Source organism: Gavia stellata, chromosome Z, assembly GCF_030936135.1.
Source record: "Gavia stellata isolate bGavSte3 chromosome Z, bGavSte3.hap2, whole genome shotgun sequence".
NCBI lineage: Eukaryota > Metazoa > Chordata > Aves > Gaviiformes > Gaviidae > Gavia > Gavia stellata.
The window spans coordinates 51,393,945-51,417,021 of NC_082637.1; the positions used below are offsets into that span (position 1 = coordinate 51,393,945).

The window sequence follows — 23,077 nt, forward strand, 5'->3', positions numbered from 1 at the left end:
GACAGAGTCTCAAGGACAGAGATTCCCCATCCCACACCCCATTATCATTCTGCAATGAAACGTTTTTTCGCAGGGTGGGTATATAAACATCTGTGGATGCTCCTGAGGCATAGCAGTAAGAAGCAGGCCAGAGGAGGAACCGCAGGGCCAGCAGGAGAGGCTGCAGCCCCTGCTCCCACTTTGGTATGCCACTTACACTTCCAGTTTCACATGCTAGTAATAAAACCACCTCCTTGTCACATACTTCTCAAGGGTAAATTCATGTGCAGACTCTTCCTTCCCCAGGCTCTCTGGCAGAAAGATTTTACAAGTAACAGTGAAATCAGAGCTGAAAAAAACAGGTGTGTTCATACAAAGGAAATGCACAACATGAAGGATAAGCCCAAACATGTCTGATATCGTCAGTCATACTGAAAACACTTCAGAGTTGTCAAAGGAACAGGGGGATAGGGAAAGAGAAAGAAGGAAACAGAAAATGTGACGTTAGCCATTTACCAGTATTTAAGTTAAATTCAGCATACTTTGAGTATTTTTAGGGTAAAGCATCGTTTGACTGCTGCTTTAATTACATACTTTGTGAATGGTGCTTAGAAGCACAAAGAATAAGGTAAAATAGAAATATATTTATTACGTAGTGCCTGAGAAATGAAATGTTTTGCAGGCTTTGTTCTCAATGCGGAGAATTGTGCAATATGTTCCACAAGTTACACCTCCTCCTGAGGAAGCAGCACGTGTAATATATTTTTATGCACATTTCCTAAAGTACTGTTACCTAACAGAATCCTTCTCCACAGTTCATTTGGATTTTTAGACAGTAAAATATGAAACTGTAAAGGAACACATTGAAGTAGAATTTACAAGCTTCTAAAATTACAGTTGCTGTACAGAACTGAGCTTGTAAGAAAGCAGCAGCAGTTTCAGGGTTTAACTGTTCCATCAGTACTCATGTAATCCACAGAAATTAACCCTACATAAATGTGTTGCAATTGTATCACTTACTAAAGTCGAATAGGAATAGATCTATCCCAGGATTTTGCTGGAGGCAAATTCTGCTGATAAAAACACTGGCCATTCATCTGCATTATTTAACACCACACCAAAGCATGTGTACTTGATGATAATTAGAAAGTAGTAAAGTCAAGCTGGATGGGTCCTTCAAAGCTGAGCAAACCAGGACAAACAGTAGCATATGATATTAAATTGCAAGTTAAATTATTAAAGCCATGAAAGGTATCACACATAGAACACCAAAGGAGTTTTGTCATCTTATTGAAGAATTAGGTATTAGAGACCTATTTAGAAGCCTTACTTTGAAGAAAGGAATAGGAATATGAAATTGACATAAAGTAATTAGTAAATTCATCGAGAATATACTTTGGTAAGAAAATTAGGGAAGAAAATCTAGATAAAGTATATGTGGCTGCCTATACCATGAATACCAGAGTCTGTTGGGGCAACAAGACAATTTAATGCTGTAAAAAATAATTCATTAAATTGAGGGTCACAAAGTACCTGGACCTCCTGTCTAAGTTAGTCTGAATTAGATATGAATATTAATCAATCTATTTTTATTATGAGCACAAAGGACATTTGCATATCATAATTCTGCTGGACTTCTTATTAGTGGCTCATCGCCAAGGAGGCACTTGAAATGCTGCTTAGAATTAATGAGAAGAGCCATGAAACCAGATCCAATCTACTTAAGGTTAAAATCCCTATCATGCTTTGATGGTCTGAGTACCACAATGAATATTCATACATGTGTCATCTATGTTTACCTCAACATTTAAAGTGAAAAGTAAACTCACAGTACTGCCTACCTGAATTTCAAAACTTCAGTTACTCTAGTCCTTTCTCTGGGCAGCAAGTTATTCACTGAAGAGATCCCCAATTCTAGAGAGCAAGGAAGGAGGGAAAAAATGGCATAAGTAACTCTATTACAGCTCCTAATGCAAGTTATTTGTAATGAAGAGCAATGTAACTTCATGTTAGCAGGAAGAAAAGAAAACAGCTACCAGGAGGGAGAGTCAGGAGTTTGTCCAACTATTCTCCTTTGCAGAGCATCACAGATGGCAGAATGGCTGAGCTACTGCCATTTCTGAATGAATTCAAGGATTAGAGGCTACCTTGTTCATTGCAGTGTTGGAAGAAACCTTCACTGACTTGCGCACTCTTGGGTACTCTTTATTCTTAACCTAGTATGTTTACACACATATATAAATATATATAATTACACACTTCAAAATATATGTAAAATTCATGTATATAGAAATAAGAATGACAGTCAAAGGAAGTAAATAAGAAGCACGGGTTCAAAAGCAGCAACTACTTAGTTTTGGCTGCTCCCTTTGCTAGGGTCAAATCTTAATATTAGCAGGGGCTGGTGGAAAGGCCCTAAACCAGATGTATATTCCAACATTTCTGTGTGCAAGATTAGTTAGATAATTGTTCTTACCGATCAGCCTTCCGATCACTGGCAATACCGGGTAGTTCAGGAAATAACTGCTTTGTACTAAGTGCCCAATAAGAATGTGTAACTTGGCAGTTAAGCCTCATGACATATGTGAGATTCAGCAAACAAGTTTGTTGTTGAATTATTGTCCATGACATCTGCTAACAAGTTCAGCAGTTCTCAGTAAAAGGAAGGATGGATTACAAGTACTGCAGGCAATAAACAGAAAGGAAACACATTCATAAGAGCTGGCTCTGGGTGACAAGAAGAATCACTGCTCTAGAATCTGCTGTTGAAGTAGCAGCTGATTATTTACTGTTGTTAAACCTGTATTGAAAAAACCCAACAAACCAGAACACCCCTGTATTCAGAGAGCATCCACCTGTAATGACAAGTTGTGACAGCATTCATATATCAGAAATGGGCTTCAAAACAGACAGAAGCGGTGAAAACTCCAAACAATCCAGTTCACACTTCAAATGTTCATGTAAAATAAAGTAAAAGTAGTAGTAAATTACATTTTATGCATTTCCTATTTTAGGTAGGGCAATGTTTTGTAGATTTTATTTTTAAAAGAAACACCAAACAAACCACTCTTTTCTACACTTGAGCTCCCTGGTGTTCTATCTTTCACACTACATGGCAAGACATTTGCTTGCTGACTTTCAGTGGGGGCTTGTTTGTCATGTTTCAGCCCTTCCTTGCTCACAAACTAGGGAACCGAGTCTTCTGTTTTTTCTCAGACTGACACAAGCCAGATTTAAAAGGTAAAATTAAGGGGTTTTTATCTTTATCCCTGTAGTTTTCAGAAAAGACTGTCAGCAAATTTATGGACTAGAAACAAAAAGCTGAGCCAGATGAGAGCAGGTAAAATAGACTATAAATGAAGAAAAATGGTAAATCAAGAGAAGAATGCTGGGGAGGAAAAAAGGGAAGGGGAAACTTGTCTGGACAGCGTTGCATGTCATAGACATAAAGCTTTGATCACCTTTTTTGTTAGGATAGAAATCTGGGTGGTCAAAAAAGAAAGACTTCACAACCGTGGATTACTAAGAGGAGCATTATTAGGAATTGGCTATAACTGCCTTTGTGAAAATAATGTTTTCTGATTGCATAGCCCTGACAATGACACAGGGAGACTCTTGGAAAGAATGAGATTTGAGTCTCCTTCCTTTGGCTAAGGAATCAGACAACAGCTTTTTACTCTTTATCTTTAGTTACCTCAGAATAATGAAGATGAGACAAAAGTAAACTTTAACTGACAGAACAATAGCTTGACAGCCTATATAAAAGGTGTAGAGTTACTGGATGAAGGGCTAGAGAACTACAGGTCCCAAAGATGGGACATCTAGTCAGAGCAAAGCAGGAGGCTATCAACATAGCAACAGAGGCATACAGGGAAAACACTTCAATATCATAATACTTGGGGTCCACATAAACTATATTCCAAATACCTGTAAGTAGAGTTTTGATGATTTTTCTTTACCCTGGTAAAATAACCATATCACAATAAGCAGTTCCTCAGACAAAACAGCTGAGCAACCAGTTTTAACACATGACACTGCATTGGTTGCCTAACAAATTCAGGAAGAAAGTAAATAAAATCCTTATAGCCCGCAAGGCAAATATGCATTTTTAGAGTAGATGTCAGTTTTGTAACTGAATTGTCACTGCAAGTTGGCTACCTTCTAGTTAAAGACTCCGTGGACAAAATCTGATATATAGATACGAGAAACAACTGATTTAACTGTAGTTAAACATGGACTTCCTCATCCAAATGCAATGCAACTGAAATCGAAGTGGAGAAAGATTCATATTAGCAAATTTTACTGCGAGAAAACTGAGACAATTCTGCATTATGAGATGTTAGCACAGAGTACACATTAATAATACACATAACATCCTAAAAACATGTAGAGGCTGCAATTCTGTATAAGCCATTTCACTATGTAACAGTATTTATACAAATGAGGTAATGATAGATTATAAGAATGTCTATATTTATTACTTGCAAGGCAAATGTTTTCCTCCACCCCTCTCCTTAAAGAAAAACAGACTAAGTAGAAAATAAATGAATTACACGTTCCTAAACTGTAGCATTAGAAATCTAGGGCCATGCTGTAAGAGCAGCAGGACAGAACAATGAAAGCCGTTCTTGTACAATAACATTTTTAAAAAGTCAGTCACAAATGAGATCTGGACCAGTAGTTGTAAGTCATCATGTCACAGCTATTTAGAGTCCCAGATGAATCAAGCCTGTAGACTAAACCCACGTCCTAATGGACAATTTAATTCACAAAACCACTTCTATAAATAGTAGACTTCTGGCTTGAAAGGCTTTTAAATGAACTGGCATAGACTACCAGCCAATAGAGTGGAAAGAACAGTTGTCTGCAGGTACTGCCAATGCACGCTACTAATCAAACTGTAACCACTTTCTACGAAGCCTGGACAGCTTATTGCAGGCTTGCCCACGTCACTCATTCATTAAGAATGTCAGTTATAAACAGCAATTGTCTAAGTGTTAGCATTTGCATGAGAATTTGAAGCTTTATGCTTGTCTGAAGCCTTGTTTTCTGAGCTAACAATTCTGTATACTTCCTGTATTTCTAAACAATAATTAAATTACTGATTTAACCAGTTACAAGAAATTGCTAATGTTGCAACATTAGCAGGCAACTTCATCATTATCCTGACATTATCTACTCAGATGATTTCTTATTTTACTTAGTTCATTGCAGCTTATAAAAGTCATGCCAGCCTTTTTGAGAAGTTCAGATTATAACCTGTGTGTGAAAACAAAGATGACAAAGTACAAATCAATATGATAAACGACAATTAGATTACCTTAGAAAGGTGAAACATATCTATTAGTACAGCACTTCTACTGAAGGGATACAGTTCTTTTAGGGAACCTAAATGCCAAAGACGACTATTTTGATGGGGCAGCCTGAAAAATGTCATACGCATTAACAGACTTGAGAAAATTAATTCTGTTATTACTAAGTGTGTTAAATTCAGAGAGAAAATCATTAGTGCAGCCCCATAACATTTTCTAAGTTGTTTTCTTATTACACAGAACAGGCTGAAATTTGATAAAGAACTTAAAGACACTATATATGCAAAGTGTGAGCTTTAAAAATGCATTTGTGTCTTAAGGAAAAGTATTTTCTAAGCTAAAGAGGCCATGAGTTTGACAGATGAAGAGTTAAATAACCTGCAAACATGCAGTCCTTTCCACTAAAAAAAAAAGTCCAGACATTGAACTGCAGCAGTTTCACCAGTTTATCCATAAGAAAATGATAATGTAAACTTTACATTGGGTTTTGTTATCTTCATTAGAAGATCTGACTTTTTCATCCTTTCGCAAGCTATTAAAAACAGAAATGGAAAAAAATACCAAGGATTAGTTTTGCACCTACTGAGTAATTTTCATGTCTCTAGACATACATAGTATATACACACGGATTTACAATCATCCTTCCATTCCAGTCAACGGCAAAGTCACATATATACAGAAAACTACAGATAGTGAGAAAAGCGTATTTTATAATTTAATTATGAAGCTTATAACTGGTACACCAATTCATTTAAAAGAGCCATAATGAATGTGAATGGACTTAGTAAGTGTCAATGAGTTCAGAGCTGCGCACATTTGGAAGCAAAAGAGACATAAGGTATGTAACATTAAATGTAAATTGAGGCACAAAGAATCATGAAAGCTCGTTTTAGTTTCTCCTATTCCTATCAGCAGAATGTAAGTCTCAAAATTAGAGTCCTTTACAGGACAATGTAGGGATGAAGTCTACAGTTAGATAAATCTGAAGGAAGATGATATCTCTATTCACCAACTTAGCCTAGAAGAGGACTTGGGACAGTAGCCTACTTGAACTTACCTCTAAATACCTTTTCCCCACCTCAAACATTGTTTTTGAGAGATCCTTAGAAGAGAGCAACATTAAGACATTTCAATATTTTACAATGTTTACATTTACCTCCATTGGCCTCCAGAAATCTCCCCAAGAAAAAAGCAAATAATCCTCTTGGAAGCTACTAGAAGTCAGACACATAGAAGGCTGACCTCCAGGTCATGTTTATCTGTGCAGGCATCAAGCGTTCCTATTTCTTCTCTGTTCTAATGAAATTCTTTGACTTATCAGTGACATAGGTGTGTCTACTTGGATGATGAATGGACAACGCTGTATGAACACACGAAGGAGAAGACTGAAAGACACCTGGGTCAGCGGCTGGGAGTGCAGAAATTCAGCTATGTAAGGCATGAAATCTTATATTTCATTCCAATTAGACACACTGGATTTTTAGTATAGAGAAACTCACTATGTCCTACAATGTTTGAGATGCTAAGCCTTTCATAAAGAGAAGGAAAAAGTATCTGTGCGCTAATACTTCTTTCTCAGATTATTGTACTACCATACAACTTAAATCTAACAGTGATCTCTTTTGCTGTATGTAAAGGCTTTCTTTTTTCATAAGGAAATGGCTGAAATAGGCTAATACTGTCAGGGGTTTTAGTGGGAGGAAAGGTGCATTTAATAGTATGCTTTTCAGAAGCAAGTACTGTGTTTTCATACCTGCCAAGACTTTGAGGACCTGACATGAATAACTTAACTGATTTATCAGATAAAGGATGTATTTTACTTAAGTTTTTGCTTCAAAATCCAGTATGAATAATCCCTTAGCTGTGCGCTTTAAAGCACACAGGTGACAGTCAACCTGTGTGCTATTGCAAATCTTGTACATTACTTCAACCTGTCTACTTCTGTTATCAACAGAACAAAAAAACCCATCCAAAACTACAATAGATCATTGTTTGAAGTCCTATCGACCCTAAAGTTTTGTCTTTTAAAGAACTAGAAAGAGAGATATCCTGTTACGGGACATTAAACACCTCCTTCTTCAACATGCAAAGAAAGGACTTAGCAAGTCACTAGCTATATAAACAGCTCCACTGGCTATACAGTGGAGTCCAGCCTTCGCAAAAACAGCCTTGAAAAAAACGCAACTTGTTTTCCTAAGGCAAAGACTTTCAAAGTCATCACTTCCCACACTTACCCCCTCAAAAGCAGACCTAGCATTTTGAAGAAGAAAAATGCCATAGTAATAAGCATTATTCCTATGACAGACTGCATGTAACAAGCGAATAGTGTCGTAAAAACAAAATACACCAAGTGATGTGAATGCACACACAGATGGCTCAGACCTACAGTAAGTTCAGGACAGTCTGACTGAGCATTCCTGTCACACCAGGCTAACTACTCCACTCTGCCGGTGGCCCAGGCAGCTCTCATGAGCCTCCCGACTCACCTGAACTCTGATGCAGAGACAGCATTTCAACTCCACATCCCACTTGGTGGTTTTGCTATAGAGTTTATCTATGCCGTGAAAGAGTGAAGAAGCCCATCTAACATAAGTCATTATAACTTCGTCTGCATTTTGAACCAGTATTAATGCCTCTAATTCTCAAGAGCAGTGGGACATTATTTTTAAGCTAGTAAGTTACTGCAACTCATTAAAATTTGAGACAATCAATATAATAATGGTGAAAATATATCATAATTCTTCCAAGGCTCCCTTTTTTTTCAGTTTACTTAAACTACATTAGTAAAGAGTCAAGAAATGTCAGGTTTAACTTCTCTTGTCCCTCACACAAAGCAACAGCCAGTTGCCGTATAAATTCATAGCAATTTATAAGTTTATCTGTCATCAGGACTCACTGAATAAGGGTAATTATTAAGAACCAGTTTCAGCACTCTAGAGCAGAACACAGTTCCTCTTAAAAATCTTTTTTAAGTTTTTTTTATTTAAACTAGCATTGACTACACTTCAGAACTAATTCTGTGTCTAAGGCAAGAACTGCATGTACAAAAGCATCCAGACAGGCTTACCCAAAACCAAGAACCTTAAATATTCACAATGACTTGGCAGAAATCACTAGGACATGAGCTACCAGTAGTAAGTGTCCTTGATATGTAGCTCCAGTTGTAAAACACTGACTTTTAAGCCTATCCATACATTCTCAGAGAGGCAGCAAAGAAGTTTTTAAGTTTCTTTGCTAGATTACAAGACTTTATATGCCATTTCCTGAACCGAAAGACTCAATGATTACCCACATATCTGATTATTCCAGTGGATTAGTTTCAGAATCACAAAAAAACCCATCTGATTAAAAAATCAGACTATAAGCAGTATTACCTGCATCATATTACTTTGTTTTTAATTAAGCAAAGAACATATCTACATCCAAGAACAAGCAGTGCTAGTGGCACTGAGCATATGCCATATTAACAGATCCTGTTAAAGCAGATTCTGACTTTAGCCTTCCTCCCACACACACATATTACCATGGTGATTTGCAAAATTTGCTGCCTGGGATTTTGAAACAGTACAGTATTTGAAATGTCCTCAGCATCTTTGAATAGATGCAAACACAAGTTACATTTAAAGAAACAATAAGCCACAAATAGTTTGATAAAGCTGTCTTTACAGAAGAACACTGACAAAAATATCTTAATATGACCTCAACCAGTAGAAACAAAGCAACAAAGCTTTTACATTATGGTTTCTGTTCCTGAAAGAAAGGGAATAAGTTTAAGGATCTGAGAAAAGAAATAGCATACATTCAGTATAAAAAGCATAATCTAGAATCGCCCATTATCTCTGTCAACGTTTCAATAGCTATCAGTGGGAATGTCACTTTCAGAAAAATATATTTTCTTTAAAGGAATTCTTAATTTACATACTATTTCACTAAAATGCATACTTGTTTGGACTATAACAGGTCTATGCTGTTAAAAATTGTTCGATCAGAGTGGCCACCACCACATGTAATCTTCTCCCACCATTAGGAGCCCCTTAATGCTTAGATGAAAGCTTCTCCTTTAAAATACGAATCCTCCTAAATACGAATTGCAGTTTCTCCTCTATGTAGAGGCAATGGTTTGTACAGCGCAAACAAACCTCATCATGGGCCATGACACTTCTGCTAGAATTTATGTATGGTGGGGAGAGGATTCAAATTCTGTCCAGTGAAGGACTGAGGCGACAGTTTTCTAGTAACCACAGTATCAGATCAAGTGCTCACGTAACTGCAACCCGATAGACCTTTGACATTACTAGATGTTGGCCTATACCATGATCCATACTTTTGACATCAGCCAAATAAGCAAGACATCCATTGAACACAACCCACAGAGATCCATTTAAGTTGTCTGTCGAACATACCTTAACCATAACTATGAAGCAACCTTAACAGCAGTTTGTAGTTCTTCAGGTAGTGTAACTGTCAGCAGCTTGCTTTCTCCCATGTACCACTCCGACACACTACTGCACATGCGGAGAGAAGGTATCAGTTCTCCCTCTGTCATACCATGACAAATATTCCCAATCTGACTGGACAGAAAGCTAAGTCAGAGAAGGAAGTGAATACAGTATACTCATGTTTCCAGGAAGAAGCCTGCAAAACCTGCTGATGATCACATTGACACCTTATGTCTTCCTCCTTACATCTCCCTCGTAAACCCTTCTGTTAACGTGACAGTGACAAAGAAGCTGGAAGAGTGCTCTGAAGTAAGTCTGCACTTCCTTAACTGTGCCTTCATTACAGGCAGGAGAGCTCCTCATCCTCTTGGAGTTGAGGAGAAGCGATCAAGAGAAACTTCTGTTCCTCTTGGGACAATAACTACCCTTGCGCTAGTAATTTCATCTCACACATCCACTTCTAACCGCACACAAAACATTGAACTAGAAAGAGACCAAGGGGTCCTCAGGCAGAGTTACCCAGCTATGTTAACAGGCACCGAGAACAGACCCTCTTGTAGAACACTCACCAGCCCAACTTTCCTACGTTCTCTTCGATACTAACAGCCAGCTTTCTCACTGCTGAACTTCCTCTTCAATCTGCTCTTTACGTGAAGCTGCCACTTCAACATGTTCAGTGCAGCTGTTCGACTGCTCTCTTACCCACTTTCATTTGTTTCAGGTTGCGTGTTCCTTGAATTTGTCATTATTTCTTGACATCATCACCAGGCATGCAATAAAACAAGAGACAGTAATCACACAAGACAGACTTGTTGCATCAAAATATCCTGAAACCTTTAAGTGACTGAATACTCAAAAGACTCTCTTCAGATTTACTGACTTGGAATCCAACCCACCCATCTCAGCATCAGCATCCTTCAGAGATGCATTTCTCCTCCACCCTTTATTTTCCTCCCAGGTTTGGCTACAGGAAGGAATACCATGTCCCTGCTCTTCTAATGCATCTCCATCTAGTCTATTCAAAAAATTGTTCTTGGAAAAAAATAATCATTTAGTTGTGCAGTCATGTACACTTACCTTCCGTACTTTTAATGCAACAGTAATATAGCAAGACAGTTATAATAGTAAAAATGTTAACCCTTCATGTTAACCCTGCTAAGTATACTTCAGGAATTGATAAAGTTGCATTAGAAGACAGGCATACATGTACCAGCTACGTTTGTTCAGTAAATAGCAACCAATTCCCTACAATCCTTCAGCATATACAAGAAAGCATTTCTCTGACTTTTAAGGTAGCGAAACAGTGACTAACACTTTCACAACACCCTCAGTTCTTTTAAAACTCAGTTATTTGCTTTACAGGCCAATATTAAGATTAGGAAACACAAGACGACTAATATTAAACAGGCATGGTAGTTACTAGCAAACACATTTTAATGAATATGGCACAGCAAGGTACAACAAGGCTCTATGAAGGGCCACACTAGTCTTCACCCATTTTCTCTATCTGAGCACACAGAGATGTACAGCAAAAAAAAAGATACCCAGAGGTAAGGTGGTGACCAAAGATAACTGGGTCATTCAGACACGTTTATGTAAGGCGACAGACCTTAATATTAGCTAGAACCATATCTAGTAAAAAACATGCGTTGCAGTAATGAATTTGATGATAAATTGCTATTCAGTTCCTGGACTCATGTTGTCAAGTGTAATCAAGACTTGCAATTAAGTTGCTGAAAGCTAATTTGAATAGTGAAAGTATCCCTCAAAAGTAAGTGAAAGTTAGTCATACTTTAATTCTATACAAGTACTCAGTGACACTGACCAGAACCCAGTGGGTTCTCCACATAGAGCTAGTGCGAATCATGACAGAGTTTGCAAAACAGACTGGCAAGAGATTTGCTTTAGCAATATGGTATACTAAGCTTACCTGTAATTTGCCACTCCACAACAAACTAAGTTCACCAAAAATGAAACAAACAAAAAACCTGCAAGAGAGGTACTTCCAGGAAGTACTTTTTTTTTTTTTACATTATTGAATAATTTAATTTCACATTATGCTTCATGCCTAAAGGGTGGTCTATAAATCACATTAAGCAAAGCAAATGTCTCAACACTGTTCTTAATAGTTTGAAAAAAATTCTTGAACTCCAAGAAACTGCCACCTCAGTCATATACCACAGAATGAAATATATTTTCCGTGTAATTCATATGTCAATAGTGTGAAGAAGAAGTGTTTTTATAGTAGTGTATTGTGATAAAACCCTTCACATCCCACCTTTGAAGGTCAAAAGGTCTGGCACAAATATCTAAAAGGTTTGTGCAAGTTTGCTCTAAAAGGCTTGCCCAAGTTACCAGGTGTTACAGGGACTCCTCCCCAGTGGACAATGAATTATAGCAGCAACTGCTGATTAACATTATTTCATCACCACAAACCATTACTCCTTCTAGAAATGCAAGAGTGTCGATTACACTTCTTGTTGGGGAAAAATATGAAATGAGATGTTTAACACTTCTTGCTTACTGTAATGCCTCCAGATGACACGATCTGATTTCTCGACGCTACTCTAATGTTTTATCACTGCAATGAAAGCTCTGATACCTAGGTAAAAAAAGTCACAGTAAAATACTTAGAAAGCCACTTGGAACACACACTCAATTTCTCTTCTCCCCTTCCTGTTTCTAAATCAACTCAACTTATTTTATGGACAGCAGAAACTATGATGGGATGTTCAAAACATTTGTAACTGTCTTTTCCCTATTGTGACAAGCCACCATGTCCACAAGGCTTCCCACTGACCACCACACTGCAAGCTACCACAGAACCTGACACCCTCATAAGGTCAGAATTACTAGCAAGCTTCAAAACAATTTGTTTTGTCTGGTTATATGACAGCATAAGTAAATTGTCAACTGTTTTTCAGTGAAACAGCCTTTAAATCAAAGATAACATAGGACACAGATGTAACATCTCTGGACAAGCTACGCCTAACAACAGTTTCAGAGTTCTTCATCCCTCTGGTGTACAAATACATTATAAAGTTTTGTAGACTATACACTGTAATTTCTGATCTATACAACTTTGGTCTAGATATACAGAAACTTGACGAGGAAGTTTCTTGGACATAGAATAACTGATTTACTGCTGCTTTTCCTTAAAGCAGAAAGCGTATAGAAAGTACTACCCATCAGCAAAGTAATTTTAGATATCTGGACAGCAATATCCAGATTCTAGTTTCTCACCCAAGCTAACGGAAGAAATTAAGAACAATGATGCAACTATTGACACACAATTAGATTTATGTACACACTAAGATTTGTACAGTTAATTATTATTTGAGCTGCTACTTAGTTCATTAGTGGTAGTAATCATTTGCTTGATCACCTTCTACAATTTCATATACAATAGCCCTTTTCACCCTTAAAAAAAATTATTACAATAGAAATTTAGTATATGTTACCTTTTTCAAAACTGCATCTATATTTCAACAACATAAAAGCAACTTTCAGAAGCATATCTGAAGCTTCACTGAGCTATTATTAATCAGATTACCTAAGCAAATTAATTGACTAAATATTCCCTATGAGTGAGGAAAAAGCACCATCTAATCTCAGTTACCAGTATTATTTCGTTATATGTAACCGAAGTATTACACTTACAGGTGTTTCCTATACGTTGTTTTAAGCTAAAAGGTGACTGCCAGCCCTTGAGGATTAAATAAGACTCATCACCAAAAATATACCTAAAAAAAGAGCTTAAGGCAACCCCTGCCCCCAGGCTTCACAGATTTTCTTCACTTTTCTATTTTTTAACCAGATGTCACAGCCCAGGAGGGATGTATTTACAATGGGCGTGGGAAAAGTCTGCTTAGGGTTTCATTTAAATTAATTCTGTCTCACAAACATGAAGTAATTACTCCATCCATCCAAGTTCAAGAACAAAATCACAAGACTTACGAGTTTAATGCATATTCAACTTTAGAGCTGAAAGTTGCAGGACCTTATGTTCTCCTGGGCTATGAAAGTAAGATTTATAATTTCGGTAAGAGCACAAGGTTACACACAGAATGACTGCCTGAAAACCAAACGCTTAACCCAGGAGACAAGCGCCACATTTCAAATAACCGCACTGAGTACGACTTCGCCTCTCTGGATGCGCAACAAAGTCATAGCTGCTGCACCCCAGCGCACCCCCCGGAGCGGCCTTCTGCCCCTCACGCCGCTGCCCGGGGCTCCCCACGGCGGTCAGGGAGACGGCTGGCCGCGGCCCGGGGGAGAGGGAGGCGCCCCGGCACCCCCGGCACGCCACCACGCCCTGTGCCCGGCACAGGCCGAGCAGAGGCCCCGCCGCTCCCGCCGCCCACCCACCTGCTCACCGCAGCACCTGCCCTCTCGCCAGACGCTCTGCCGGGGGGAATAACAATACTGCCAGAAAAATAACCCCCCTTCATCTTTTTTTATCGCCCACCAGAAACGCTGTTGCTTGCTCCTTTTTTCCGAGTGTCCGGCGGGATCACCGCCGAGCATCACTCGCCGCGCCCGCGGCACTGGCCAGCCCCGCTGCCCGCTCCCTGCTGCCCGCGGAGCCGGAGGCTCCCACCGCAACGCCCCCCCTCGCCCCCGGGCACCTCGCCCGGCCCTCGCTCGCCACCGCCCAGCAGCGGGGTTGGCGGTGCGGGAAACACCGGCGGCCTCAGGCGACGGCGGAGAGGCAGACCCCCTCCTCCGCCGGCAGCGGCCCGAGCCCCTGCGCGCCCCCAGGGAAAGGAGCGGCCGCGGCGCAGCCCGGCCCGCCGGCAGGTACCTGCCCCGCGGTCGCGCCGGGGAAGAGGGGCGGCCACAGCAGCGACCCCCGCACCCCTGCCCCCGCCACTCACCGCTGCCCACGGCGGCGCCCGCTCCTTTGTCTGCCCGCCGCGCCCCGGCACCTCCGTCCCCTGCTGCCGGGCGCCCTGCGCCCCCTCCCCGCCGCGCTGGGGGCGGAGGAGGACGCAGACGAGATCCGCGGAGGAGGCCGCTACCGCCCCGCCGTCATATGCAGAGGGCGGGCGCGGCGCAGGCCCGCTCCCGCGCACCCGGCCGGCCCCCGGGTGCCCGGCCGGCAGGGTCCGAGGCGAGGAAGGGGGTGAAGATGGCGACCTCGGCCGCGCGGGGAGGGAATTCCCAGGCTGGCCCGCTCCGCGCTGCCGGCTGGCCTGGGCGCGCCGGGGAGGGGAGGGGACAAAGGAAGCCGGGCGGCGGCGAGGACGGCTGCCGCTGCCCGTCAGCCCTATCGCTGTTCCGCCCGCTCCTCCTCCGCTGCCGCCGCCGCGCTTTCAAGCCGCCGTCAGGGGCCGGCGGCGCAGCGCCCCCTGCCCGCCCCGCTCCGACCGCCCGGACGCGGCGGCTCCTGCCCGCGGGCGGTCGGAGCGGGGCGGAGCGCGGAGCCGCCGCGGGCCTTATTGCGCACCCCAGGGGGACATCGGGCCCGGGCCGGCGCGGGCGTGGTCCCCGGGATGGGCTCTCCCTGTCCGGAGCCGGGCGAAGCCAGCGCTCCGGAATCCTCCGAAGCCGGCGGGGTCGTCTCACCTCCTCAGATGCTTTTCCTGCCTTCGTTTGGTGAGGAGATAGCATGACTCGGGGCAGTTGGCGCGAACGGCTGACCGCTCGTTAGCTGGCTGTCCAAAATCTTGTGCTGGCACTGCAGGGGCCTTGAAGAAGTGTGGAAAGCAGGTCACGACAGCTGGTGCGGTTGGTGTTGGACCTCCAGGAAAAGAGAAGGGGCTCTGGCTTCTGGCCCCCGGCTGTGGACAGCAGCAAACCCCCTCTGCACAATGGTAAACTTCCCCATCCCACGTGTCCCCCAACAGTCACTTCAGTCCATGACAGCAATATGAACCTGACCTTGCAGAGAGGTGATGGCTCGTCATGAGTGCTCCACACCCGTAACTGATTTACTGATGCGAAATAGGTATGGCACCACTGCAACTCTTGAGAGCTCTCTCCACTCCATTCCACTGGACCATATATTGTCTTTTAAAAAGAAAAAAGGGGAAAAGAAAGCTAAAGGTGGCAAGCATGATTCAAATATGAATCATGACGAAGGTGCAAGATCAGGCCTTCCTCACTGGGTGACGGGCAGCTCTACCCAGTGACACCTTAGTGCTGTCGAGCTGCAGTTCTCCACATAGAGACAGGCTGCCATCCTCCTCCATCTCACCTGTGCACTGCTTGTCCTGGTTTTGCACATCATCCGTGGTTCGGCAGCATGGGTTAAAATGGAAAATGTGGCAGTGCTAGCAAGTTGCCAGTAAGCTGAATGTGGATAGTATCACATGGAAAGAGACTGGAGAGACCAACTGTAGAGTGGAAAATTTCCTGATCTATACCTAAATCTGCAAACTGTTATAAAACAGTCTGAAAAGGATATCATGCATATAAAAAAATCATTCAAAACCTTTTGATCTCTGTTTTTAGTCTGTATGAATCCCTGATATTTACGCTTGCTAACAATATAGATTTCTTGTCATTAATAAGACCTGCATCAACTGACACCATGGTTGGTTTTTGCTATTTTTCCACACTCTTTTTTTACGATTTTGGACATTTTTCTAAGAGGTCTTTCTTTGTGCCCACTGAGGTACCAGATGTGGTTATGTCTAATTTGCCTTCAGAAGGACACAGTGCGAGGAGTGTTTGCATCAGACATGCCCAGCCACTGATCTCCCCTTGCACAGACAGGGACACTGAAAACCAGTCCCAGTTCCAGCCCAGTGCCCTGCCGGTGGTGATTCAGCTGCACGTGTTTAGATGGTGAACACCCTTATCAGATGCTTGCAAAGACCAGCTGCGATGGTTGCATCCATTCTGCTTGAGCTTCTCATTACTGTTAAGGGACTTTACTTCACAAGAACCCTGTCATGTAGGGAGTATTATCATCCCCACTTTCAAGATGAGAAATTGCAGCATAAAGAGGCAGTATAGCTTGCCCCAGGTCATACATATAGTATGTGGTAAAACCAGAAACTTAATCCAGAGTTTGGGTGCAGATCCAGTCAGTCTAACCACAAGTTCATTTTCTTTCTCAAGCTCTGTTTCTCAGGACTCCACTCCTGAAAAATTCTTGGGAGAAGGAGCAGAGCAATATTGAAGAAGACACACCAACAGAAATTCTGTTGAGCTCGTGCAAAAAAACATGTAGTTAAATAGAAATGTTGCAAGTAGGCATATTTACACAGAAAACTTCTGCAGAAACGTTATGCTGGTTTGGTAAGTGTACAAACCAAGAAGGGGAATGCCCTGCAATATGGCGCTTCAGTTTCGTGCATTTAAGACATGATGTGAGAAAGAACTGGCTTTTAGTGGCCAAATTTCATGCAGGAGCAGGTGACTCACAGGAACATCACAGGAACCTTAGGCTAAAGCTGCTAGCACATTATGATTCCCATGCAGGACTGTCCACATTACGAGTACCACTACATTGTAAAGACTTGTGGCATTTTTATCAGCCCCTGTGGTAACACACAGTTTGAACAGTTTCCCACAGCAATTCCTCTCAAGGAACAAAGATGTGTCAAGTGCATGCATCCACAGTCATCTGTGTTAGATGGGTCTGGTATATCTTCAGCGTTTCAGGCATCTCCCCTGCCACGTGTCTCAACAGACACTAGAGTGCCCAAAGGCACATCATGTTGCCCAGTAGCATAAACCCGTAAGAAGGCAACCTGTCCAAAACAGGTCAAGCAGCAGAGTCAGGAGAGTCATCTACATAGTAAAGGCATGTGCCAAATACTTGTTAGAAGACAGTCAAGTGCCAGGCTGCTTCTGGCAGCAATGGTACATATTCAGCTGCCATTAGTTACTAAGAAAGTACTAATCATGTTGTGTGTGAGAACAAATGGTGTGTAGAGTCAGCCATGCTTGCAAATGAACTCAATTAAGCCTTCAATAGATTGAACTGAGTTGGACAAATGAATTCTGACCAACAGTTTGTACTCTGCTTTATTACGGTTAGTTCCTCAAAAGCACAGTCATGCTGTCTTTACCACTTTCCACGTATCTCTCTTGTGTCCTGACTAAATACTCGCCATTCTCCTGATTTCTTTCCCCAATAACAGTCTTGCCCATATTACTGACTACATTCACTAATTACTTCTTCCATATCCAAAGCTAGGCCAGAACTTTATCTTTCAAAAACTTTTTCCTCTCCTGCTGTCCTCAGGGCCTCATGCTGAAGCATGAAAAAATGGTCAGGCAGAAACAACTCAATATTTATAAGAACCTTTGATAACAAATGACATTCTTCCCACCCTGTGGGCCAGAGGGCTTGCTAATTAGCATACCAAACACAACAAATAGGAATCCATCATTGCTGGCTTTGATGGTGTCTGTGAAAAAAAAGATTGCTTTTTAAAAGGGAATAATTACTTTATAATTCCAAATTTAACAATGCATTGTTCCCTTTTTAAAATGAACAGTAAAATGAACATGTTAGCTGTGACCAAATAGCAGTGAGGGGGTATAACACTCAGAGACACCACGGGATTCCTCTATTTCTAGTGTAGCCATATACAAGTCAGTGAAGGTGTGGACCAGCAATTACAAGTGGTTAAGGTAGCTATTCACTGAGCTGCGGTAGCTGACCATACCTGTATTTCTTACCTGCGGCAACTATGTACCTTCATGTCGGCAGCCTAAGCAAATGTGTTTTGTTTTGCAGTTGCCACAGGCAAGGAATGAGGAGTACCATCCATTAATGTGGCTCAGCTAACAAGAGGCGACATGTTATGCCCCGCTCGTTCAGTCAGTTGCTAGGGTCTGCTCATGACCAACGCTTAAGGTGAGTCCAGTCATAACCACCAGATTTAAGAGGAGCTCAGCCCAATGATTGTGGGTGGTGGGGGTAGAGAAGAAGGGCTAGCTTCTTACTTGTCTTCTCTGCTAAAAGAGAAAGCTACTGGGGATATTCACTTTCCAGTGTTTTCTCTTAATGGTTCTTCTCTGTGAACGAGTCCAGGTAAGGGAAAAACTTGTTATTTTCCAGAAGAGGCAGATGTTTCACCTGGAAGTCCTAGCAAACTCTCTGAATCTGCATGCGTTTTGGATACAAGCACCTTTACATGGCCTGATAACTGTCCCTGTGGCAGCTGATGCACCATGCCTGCTCCCTTATGACTTTATAGGTAGTATATGTCTTTTTCTGAATTAGATCCAGAGACCTGAAACACAAGCTGAGGTGTTCTTTCACCGAGTAGTGTGAGGCAGATTTACTACTCACCAGAAAGTGTGGGGAGAATGGGAAAGAATATGTGTCCTCTTGACTCAGTCACTTCTCACTCAACATGTAAAGACCTGAACTTGGCAAAGTAGCTCAGAGCTTTTCTACATAATAAAGAGAAGATCCTTGAACAAAAGAAGCTCACCAAGTGAAAATCCAAAGGGATTTTCTCAGATAATAGTACTGTTTCTATCAGAAAGGAACTCTGCTAAATAGCTGCAGTGATAAAGTTGCTTCACAGTGAGCCTGCAATGAAATCTCCGTATGATACCTTCATTCATTGTCCTTTTTTCTGACAGAAATGCAACCACACAAACAATAGTGTTTTTTACTTTACTTGCAAGAACCAGGGCTGGTAATTAGGTTTCTAATATATTTTCTTCCCTTAGTTTTCATTCTGTGCACATACATGGCTTTGGAAAGTCGTAATTATTTAACATGCATCTCGGTTTCCTCTCTCACCTTCTGACTGTCTGGTCTGTGTAGGTTGCATATTTCTGTTATGTTTGTGCTATGTTTGCACGTTGCCCGGTATTAAGCAACTCCCAATTTGTTTGGCTCCTCTACTTGCTATTGTGATACAAATAATAAATAATTCTACACTTTTAAAAGTCATTATTATTTCAGAAGCTCTAGGGATTAACTTTGGTTTCCTGTTTATGAAAATACAGTTTTATTGGTTTTACCAGAGATCACGGGCATACCATTAGGCACTGTAAAAAGCAGGCTTTGTGTTTTACAGGGTTTGCGACATGCTACTATGAAACTGGGTAGAATGGTTCGGGAATGGGAGGAAACCCCCTGGAATCCTGTGTGACGTCTAATTTTTCTCACCATTGCTGTTAGTATTCCTAGGTGCCCTGCTAATGGCACGGGGGGGTTTACAGACTTATCTCATTAGTGCTGCTGGCTAGGTTCAAGTGTTTTCCTAGGAAGCTTTTATTTATCTGGGAAAAAGTCCTCTGAAGTCAATAGGAGCTGTGGGTAAGTGACTTATTAGGTCTCTGAACCATTTACAATCATCCTTCCTAGCATCCAGCCAGCATTTTGAAAGCTGACACTACTCCCCTGTTTTTGTTCTTTTAGTTAATTTTCTTCTTTTTCTTTTTGATTTTTTAATTGCCACTTCCATTAAAGATTTATACTCACTGTTTTTTGAATGCAACCTCACCAGCCCTGTTCTGAACTGCAAACCAGGTGGACTCACATTCTCACTGCGATTAACCTGCCTGTCCCTGGAGCAGAACCAGCTCAATTTAATTGAGGAATGGTGACAAGATGGCAACTCTTCATCTGATAACAATATAAACCCCCATTATTTTTTCTTACTTTAAGCTGTTCAAACCCATTTCTCTCCGCATCCCCCCCCCCCAAAAAAAAAAAAAAAAAAAAGAATGTGAAAAGGAAACCAGCATTCCTAATACTTTCAGAATAATTCTATTTCTGACTTCAAAAAAATACAATAGGATGCTGTATCCAGTATCAGGGGTATTTTGTGCGTCTAAGGTGAAGTGTTCTCTTGGTTCTTAAACACAGGGACGTACCCCAGTCTGATGCTGACCTTAGAACTTGAATGACTTAGTGGAAGACATGCCACTCTTTTCAGTGAGACCACACAGTACTTTGTGTGTCTGGGTCTTTTTTCTTTATGCCAGGAGCTTGCATATTCAGTTTCACATTATAAGTTTCAGTTTATCTTTCACATTTTCTGTTTTTTTTCCCTACATTGTACAGTATTTATTGTAGCTAGTTTAATTTTGTTATTTAATTTTAAGCAAGTGAACAGAAACTTACTCAGCTGATGGATAGGTAGTACTAAAAGCCTGCTTGCAACAGTATTTGGCTGTGCCATCAGCCACTCCATTACGATGCCTTCCTTGTTTATGTAACTGGCAGTAAGTTGCATCAACTCATATATTGTTGGTATTTTTGGTCTCTTGCCAGCCTGCTAGATTAATTTGGAATTGCTTTCAGTCCTAGGCCACCAAAGATTGACGACATTTGTTTTGAACAGGACATTCATGAGAAAAAAAACAACAGCCCTCAGCATCTGAACAGTGACTGTATGCTCTCAAGCATACGCTCTCTGAACTTGCAACTAGGATTTCAGACAGTATTGTCATTAAGTACTGGTGTCTATTTTGTGTCCATAGTACCGGTCAAAAGAGGTGGGGCTCACAACAGAACTAGATGATGTGCTAGGAAAAACACGCCGAGCTTTTCCTAGAACAGGAATCCCACTAACTCCTAGCAGAGTTGGGAGAATTTCAGAAAAATCTCAGGTCAAGCCAGAGGCAGGATACATATGAAGTTGCCTCAAAAATTAAACTAAAATGCTGTCTGCACCAGAGAAAATGCGTGTGTGAGGTTACACACGTTTTTTTATTGCCGTGCCATCAGCCTCACTGATTCATTCTTGGGGAAGGTGCAGTTTTGCACATCCAGCTGGACTGCCAGACAGAGTTTGCCACAATAAGGCATGTGTGTCTGCACAGGGCTGGGCCCAAACACCTGCCTTTTATTCCTGAATTGAACAAGCCCACTGCTGTAGCAAACAACGTTGACAATGGGGTGCAAGTCATGTGGATGTCACCCATAGTATTTGGTAGGAGAATGTTTTCCTGAAGTGTAAAGATGATAACATCCATTCTGAATGCTAGTCTCAGATTTGCAAAGGGAAGTGAAATCTCAATCTGTGCCAAAACTACGAAACAAAAGGACAAAAGTAAGCATATAGGTTGAAATATGACTAAGATGCAGTAACAGTAAGAGTATAGTATGAAGGTCCATGAATGCTGGAACCCATGAATTCTAGTTTCTTAGCGTTTCTATCCTGTGATTGATTCCCTGGTGTCTTGTAAAAAGTCAAATGACCAAAGTTTTTCTTGCAGTGGAGACATTCACAAAGTCTCTACTGTGTGATTTTTCCACAGTCTAATAAAGGGAAATAACATTCTGTAGTTTTCCATCTCCTGGGCAGGGTTTCTCTTATCTCTTGGGCTACCTCTTTTAATGAAGCTTATAGGGACTTAGAAAGCTGGGACTTTACATTTTTAGGACAAACACACAGACATACACAGCATGCACAACTTGAACTGAGGTAAGAAAAACCTTACTTACGCAGACACAAAGAAAGATAAACTCTAGCGTAAAACTGAAAAAGACAGCAAATAGAGTAACAGGAAAATAGCTTTAAAGAAATCTCAGATTTTCAAATTTATGTATTTGGGAGAATTGGCATTGAAAATGGGACTATCCAATTGCCCAATTGACATGATGAAAATCGTAGCTGCCAAAGGCAGCCAGAATACATTTTTTCCAGCTTTATGCCTGTAGCAATATATGGTTGCAATAAGGTCTGCCAGCTAATTGCACTGTAAATCCAAATATTTTCTGAAACTCTATTTCCTCTCTGTCGTGAGTGACTGCCTTTTCTCCCTTATAGCACAAAATTGAGAAAGCAGCATTTAATCAACCATTTTCTTTCCCTTTCTGGTCTATATTTAATGTCAATTTATTTCCTTTCCTCACAAAACCGTGCAAAACATGGTAGCAGTTGAGCTCTCTGGAGCAACATTGCCGTCTAACACATCAAGCATCAGGATATCTAACCTGAATTAAATACAATCCTGCTATATCCAAAGACAAAAGTAAATATACATATATTTCTCCAATAAGGAGATTTAATTCCTTGGAAATTGTGCTGGGGAAAAAAAAAAATAGTTCACCTGTATGAATTAATTGGTGAGTTGCAAACTGAAAGATTATCAAGTACAGCTTTCTGAGAAGCGGCAGAAGAAGTGGGTTTCAGAGGTATGAGCCCTCAGTGGAAGGAGCTTGCTGCCGTGCCTTCAGGGTTTTACCTGGCAGCCAGCAGCAGGAGCGGTGCAGTAGGTTGGTACTGGTGTAATGAGGGTGAGATGGGCCAAAGCTTCCTTCCCACTGCAGTGGCATTTGTATTAGGCCTCCGTCCAGTGAGACAAGACCTTAGATGATCTTTATTATGATCGCCAACACTTTGAATGGCACTGGAAGTAGTTTTAACTAAGGTTGCTCTGTGTTGTATTTCACGTATTTCTGGAACCTGTTTT

General features: G+C 41.3%; 1 protein-coding gene across 2 annotated transcripts in view; it reads right to left on the reverse strand.

Moving 5' to 3' along the window:
* The window catches only part of CDC42SE2 (CDC42 small effector 2), an 84,480-nt gene extending 69,857 nt beyond the window's left edge, over positions 1-14,623 (reverse strand). The window contains exon 1 of one of the 2 annotated variants that reach the window (XM_059833812.1): positions 14,608-14,623. The gene's annotated coding sequence lies outside the window, so the exon portion shown is untranslated. Of the gene's footprint in view, positions 1-1,820; positions 1,856-14,607 lie in introns of those variants that run through there. The other variant, XM_059833811.1, reaches the window with a different exon arrangement.
* Between the last annotated feature and the right edge of the window lie 8,454 nt (positions 14,624-23,077).